This window comes from Camelina sativa, chromosome 4 (assembly GCF_000633955.1).
Source record: "Camelina sativa cultivar DH55 chromosome 4, Cs, whole genome shotgun sequence".
Lineage (NCBI taxonomy): Eukaryota > Viridiplantae > Streptophyta > Magnoliopsida > Brassicales > Brassicaceae > Camelina > Camelina sativa.
In genome coordinates, this window is record NC_025688.1 from 14550055 (window position 1) to 14556206 (window position 6152).

Sequence of the window (6152 nt, forward strand, 5' to 3'; positions counted from 1 at the left end):
AACGTACTGTCTGATGTCCTGCATCATACCTGACCAGTAAAACATGTCACCAATCCTTTTCTGCGTCTTGAGTACCCCTCCATGTCCACCCATTTTCCCATCATGGAACTCTTGCAGAATCAACCCAATGACTGCAGAGGATTTGGGAATAACCAGTCTACCTTGCCTAAGCAAACGCCCGTTCACCAGCGAAAACTCCGGGTGCGAGTCAGCATTGGTAGAGATCTCCCTTATAATCTTCTGAAGCTCTTCGTCTCTGTCCACCTCCGAGCAAATCTCTTCTAGCTGTATTGCTGCAGGTACCGACATTGCAAACAGGGTTGGAACCACTTCCTTGTGAGAGAGAGTGTCAGCGGTCTTGTTCTCGAGCCCAGGTTTGTATTGAATATCGAAGTCAAACCCCAGTAACTTGGAAAGCCAACGCTGATAGTCCATGTTAATCTCCCTCTGCTCCAACAGGAACTTCAGACTCTTCTGGTCCGTTCTCACCAGGAACTTCCTCCCTAGTAGATATTGTCTCCATTTTTGAACGGCAAAGACGATGACCATCAATTCTCTCTCGTATACTGACTTGAGGTGTTGCCTATCTGTTAGAGAGTGACTGTAGTAGGCCAGGGGTTTCACTTTCTGCAGCAATACTGCCCCCAGACCTACACCCGAGGCATCAGACTCCACCACAAACATCTCTTTAAAGTCCAGAAGTGCCAAGACCAGAACCGTTGTCATGGCTGTCTTAAGCTTGTTGAAAGCCTCTCTTGCTCTCTCCGTCCATATGAACTTGTCCTTTCGCAACATCTCCGTTAGGAGTCGTGCAATGTCCCCATACCCCATTACAAACTTGCGATAGTAACGTGTTAACCCCAGAAACCCTCTCAGGGTCTTGATGTTGTTTGGTTCTTCCCACTCTGTCATTGCTCGGAGCTTGCTTGGATCGGCAGCCACCCCCTTTGCAGAGATAACATGCCCCAAATACTCGACTTGCTGGCTACCAAACTGACATTTCTTTCTGTTGGCGAACAGTTGGTGTTGTTGTAATACACTCAACACAATTTTCAGATGCTTCTGGTGCTCCAATACGGATTTGCTGTAGATTAGTATATCGTCGAAGAATACCAAAACAAACTTCCGCAGAAAGGGTCTGAAGACATCATTCATAAGGGACTGGAATGTGGTTGGAGCGTTGGTGAGCCCAAACGGCATCACGAGGAACTCGTAGTGTCCATCGTGTGAACGGAACACGTTTTGTGCACATCCTCTACCTTGACCAGGATCTGATGGTATCCTGACCTTAGGTCTAGCTTAGAGAAGATGAATGCACCCTGAAACTCGTCCAACAGTTGATCGATCATCGGTATAGGGTAGCTATCCGGAATGGTCGCCTTGTTGAGAGACCTATAATCTACGCAGAACCTCCAGCTTCCATCTTTCTTTTTGACCAGTAAAACCGGGCTAGAGAAAAGGCTCCTACTTTCTCTAATGATCTCTGCTGTCAGCATGATGGAGATTTGTTTCTCGATCTCTTCCTTCTGAGCATGCGGGTACCTAAATGGTCGCACACTCACGGGTTCTGCGTCCGTTTTAAGCTTGATGGAGTGCTCCTTGCCTCTTGAGGGAGGTAATCCCCTTGGCTCGTCGAATACATCTTGAAACTCCTTTAGGAGCTGCCTGAACTCGCTTGAACAGTCCCCCTCCTTGTCTTCCTTGTCTAGTTCATTATATTCAACCATCAACCCTTCTCCTTCCTCCTTAAGTATCCTCCACAATGCCATGAGAGATATGGCCGCGTTTGAGAGATTGTGGTCTCCTTTCAAGATTACTGGTCGTTCGTTAGCCCAAAATGACATCACCTGCTCCTTCCAGTTAACCCGTGTTTCCCCTAGGGTTACTAACCACTGCATTCCTAGGATTACATCCACACCACCTAGATCTATGGGCAAGAAACTCGTAATCAGACTGTATCCAGGGAGTACGACCTTACGGCCTGACAGATTCCTGTTCCGTGGACCATTATCCCTGTTCCCATTCGAATTCCGTATTCCTGGGTCCCCCGAAACACGATTCCCAGTCGATGAACCAAGCGAGTAGAGATGAAGTTGTGGGAGGCTCCGGTGTCTATCAAAATAGTCACCTCCTCTGTCTGAATGACTCCTCGTAACTTCATGGTTCGTGGCGATGATATTCCGGCCGCTGAGCCCAATGAGAGAACCGCGCATTCTGCCACTTCCCCTGTGACTGCGTCAAATGTTTCTTCTTCCACATCGTAGAAACATTCCGCGTCTCCTGTCTCATCACTTACAACCATCACGGTGACCCACGTGGAAGCGTTCGTCGCATCTGAAGCATAGCCCCTTGGCCCTTCTCTCGTTCGCCTCTGAGTCAGTCAATCGCCGGTAAGGGAATCGCTTGTTCTCATTTGACTTGGGTTGACTAGGTTTAGTGTTCTCCCCTTGTCGAGACGACGACGTTTGTTTGTTGGGAAGATTATTAGTTTTGTGCACGGACAAAATTACCCCGTCGTAGTACTGTTGACTAGCACCCGAGTGTTGACCGCCTCGCGGTGTCACCTTCTCACCACCAGATCTTGTCACCGTACCTCTTCTATTCTCCCTCGATCTTTCCGGTGAGGTCTCGTCGGACCACCCTTCTACCTTCCTGGACAGGCTCATTATCCACTTCAAGTTTCGAGGCTCTAGCATCTTCACTCCAGCTCGAATTTTTGGTTTAAGCCCAATCATAAACGCCAGTTCCAACACCTTCTCCGATACCTCTGGAGCGTTGGTGGCAAAGGCAATGAAGTCCTTACAGTATTGTCCGGTGGACTCCTCCTGACGCAACAGCAACAAGCGTTTCCCTGCCGTTAAGTCGTGCGAAACAGAGAAATTATCCAATACATTTTCCTTCATCTGCTCCCAACTCGTAAATGGGTTCCGGTCGCGTTCCCATCGATACCATGTCAGAGCTTCGCCGTCGAAACACATACGAACTGCTCTGAGTTTCTCGCCTTCTGAATATTCCTCCATTTCGAAGTATTGTTCCACGCGTTGAACCCACACTTCGTTCTCACCATCAAACAGCGGAATCTCAATCTTTCTGGTCAACGGTTCGCCCTTTTCCTGAATGTCGCTCTTTGCTTCTTGAGGAACAAGGGTTGGAGTGGGTGTAAAGAGGCATTGAACCACGTCTGTTGTGTTGGGGTTAACGTCGGTAGGTTGGTTGTCTCCGGTTACCCACGTTGGCTGTCCCTCTCCAAACAAACGTTTCTGGATTATCTCCAACGCGTCTAACTTCCCCATCTGCTTCTCCATAACGTCAAGCTTCTCCATTTTTTTTCTCATTTCCTTAACTTCGGTTTCCAGGTCAGAGATTTTCTTAACGTCGTGTTGAAGGTGCTCGACTGCTTTTTCTAGCTCCTCCATCTTCTTCGTCATCTCTCGCTTGCTTTCCCAAGATTGACTGCTCTGATACCAATTTGATAGATATTAGCTACTCAAACTTGTAAGAACAGATTGTAATGAACACTTCTTTATTAAAGAGATATCGGAATACAATATTGTGAGAGAACTTACGGATTCTCTCCCTCCCCCTTCAAAACAAGATCCAGAATCTAGATATCCCTCTCTCTCCCTCACCTTCTACTTTATACTACTTTGTCTTATTAGCTCTAGTAACCGTTGTGACTCAATACAGTAATCACGCCAGCTAGCATTTCTTAACTACAATTACTTTATTACTAACCAAGGTAGACAGTCCTCCTGATCCTTTCAGTCAACAGGACACCTCACTGCTTCTAGGTTCTTCCTCACTTGTTGGATTCTTCTTGGGCCTTGAGCCTTGTTCGATACTGGAACAGAACCGGTGGGTGCCTTGCCTCATACGTATCACTATGTTGCATATCTGAAACAAGATTTATGTTGTGGTGTGAATGATGATGTATGCAATGGTGAGATATGAATGGAATGATGGATGGATGTTTCAATTCCCCTTATGCTATTGCAGTACAAGAGGTATCAATCCTAAATGAGTGTTTGTGAACAATTAAGATATGCATATGAATCTAAGTTAAGACAAATGTAAAGATTGTTTGTCACTAACAATCCTAGGAAGAAAATGTAAAATGCAGAAAATAAACTACAAGAACTAACAACTAGATGCAAATGAAACTGAATGATTGAAACAGTGATAAAGCAAGAACAGAAACAGAGACTACTACTAATGAACTAATGCAAGATAATTAATGAACTGAAAACTAAATGTATGCAACTGGAATGAAACAGGAATGAAACAAGACAAACACAAATCATAGACACAGAGTTCTGGGGATGAACTCGAGCAGCACTCGACCGAGTGTAGGTCGAGTGGGTGGTCGAGCTAGACTAGACGCAGAAACAGAGCAATGCAATAAAAACAGAGTAATGCTAAATCCAATCAAACAACAAGCAAGCAACAGGATTAAGACTAAGATTTCAATAAACAAAGAAGGTCCTGAGGATGGATTCATGGGATGGACTAATCATTGTGGTTATCTAACTTGGTCAACAAATCTCAAGCAAACTTTGAGCTAACCTCTAGACATATTAATCTAAGACAAGTTTCTCCCACTCTCATGGTCAAGAAACAATCAAACCTATGCAATTCTAGACTTGTTCTCACACAGTAAAGAATCTACACAAGCAGGCATTAAGCAATACATCTCAAACCAAACAAGACCTCTAATCTCTTAGCAAGCCTAATGGTAAGCTCTAGATCTAGCCTTATCTATGCTTCCTAAACATTGGTGTGATGCTAAGAAGCTTGAAATCAGACTCTACCCTCTCAGATATAGAATCAGCATTAAGATCATCTACCCTAGAAGAGATCTACAACAATCAAGCTTGACCAAGACACACAAACCACAAGATCAATCCATCCTAACCCATCCTCACGATCCTAAGGAAACTACTCACAACAATACATGGTGATCAAAGTCAAAAACCCAGAAAATATTGAAACTTGCATTATTAGAAAGATTAAACAAAGATCTTCAATATTGATGAAAGGATGAAACTCAAATTCTCAATATCTTGAAAGTTATAGAACCAACAAAATATAAGAATCTAGTCTTCTTTCATAAGGAAGTACAAGATCTTAAAAATAAAAATGCAAAAGGAATAAAACTAAAAAAGGTAAAAACTAGGTTTAGGGAATATCTAAAAAGTTGCACACTTTGGTGGCTGCAGGTACAAGGCCTTATATAGGTGAGGAGGTGGAAGCCCTAAAAATAGAAAAAGTCAAAGTAGTCAACGGCTCGGTCAACTCGACCAGTGCTCGGTCGAGTCCATGGTCGAGCTGGCTTCTCTCGTGCACACTCCACTCGGTCGAGTCCATCTACCCACTCGGTCGAGTGCTTGGTCGAGTTGGACTCTGGACCTTGGTTCTTCAGCCTTAACTCTCTTGCTTTCCCTTCAAGATTGCTTCACTTCTCCTCAGGATTGTTTCCATGCTCCTTAAGCTCCAAAATCACCTGTTTATGCATGAAAAGATGCAAATGCAATGCAACTAAACTCTAATGCATGATTAGTCCTAAAGCTACACAATAATGATGAAAATGGCTAGCAAAAGATGCAAAAGATGTGAATAAACTAAGGGAAAACATGGTAAAATATATGAACATCAACACCCCCAAACTTAGTCTTTGCTTGCCCTCAAGCAAATAAACAAGACATAAGAAGGTAGATGAGGTTTGAAAGTGGGATCTCAGCTCCTAAAGCTTGCAAATAGACTATCTAGAATCAATGTCCAAGTTACTAGTACTATGATGCAAGTTGAATGAGCTATACCTAAAAACTTTAGACAAGCATATCACAACCTTCACTGATTTGAGCTTTAGACATCCACATGCATTCAAATCAACCATTTCCTTTAACATTCATTAATCAAGAACATGAATCAATTCTATGCAATGCTTAAACTCATTTGGCTTGGCAGTAAAAGGTTTAGAGATAATGATGGTCTCTTTTTAGAGTAGGGCTTATCAATATCAAGGTTCTCTCATAAAAAATGGATTGAGCTTTAGAAGAATGCTAAAGGTAAGAACACTTAGACACATACAAGAATAAAGCCTTGTCTACCCAAAGGTACCCAAAGTGTTTATCTAAACCCAAAAAACCCAATTG